The following is a 344-nucleotide window of genomic DNA, read 5'->3' on the forward strand; positions in this document are numbered from 1 at the left end:
TCCATGCATGACCGGGAGAGATGCTGTAGTGACCGTGGGGGACTCGCGGGTTCCAGAGAAGACAGGAATCCGGGAGGGGTCCACACGAGGTTGGGGGGCTGCATGGGGGGAGACGGTTGAGAAACAGAACGGTGGCCAAGCTGAGCCCATCCCTGTTTTCTGTGCCCCAGACCTCACACCTGTCCCGAGTGGGCAGGGCAGAACGTGGGGAGGGGAGCCAATCACTTTGGCTGCAGGTGAACTCATGACCTGCTCTGACCAGTGAGGTGTGAGGGGATGGTGCCCGGAGCTTCCAGAAGGGTTTCTTATGGATGGCATGGGGGAGGCATTTGGCGACTCCTGGA

This window comes from Bison bison, unplaced genomic scaffold, assembly GCF_000754665.1.
Source record: "Bison bison bison isolate TAMUID 2011002044 unplaced genomic scaffold, Bison_UMD1.0 scf7180017864407, whole genome shotgun sequence".
Taxonomy (NCBI): Eukaryota; Metazoa; Chordata; class Mammalia; order Artiodactyla; family Bovidae; genus Bison; species Bison bison.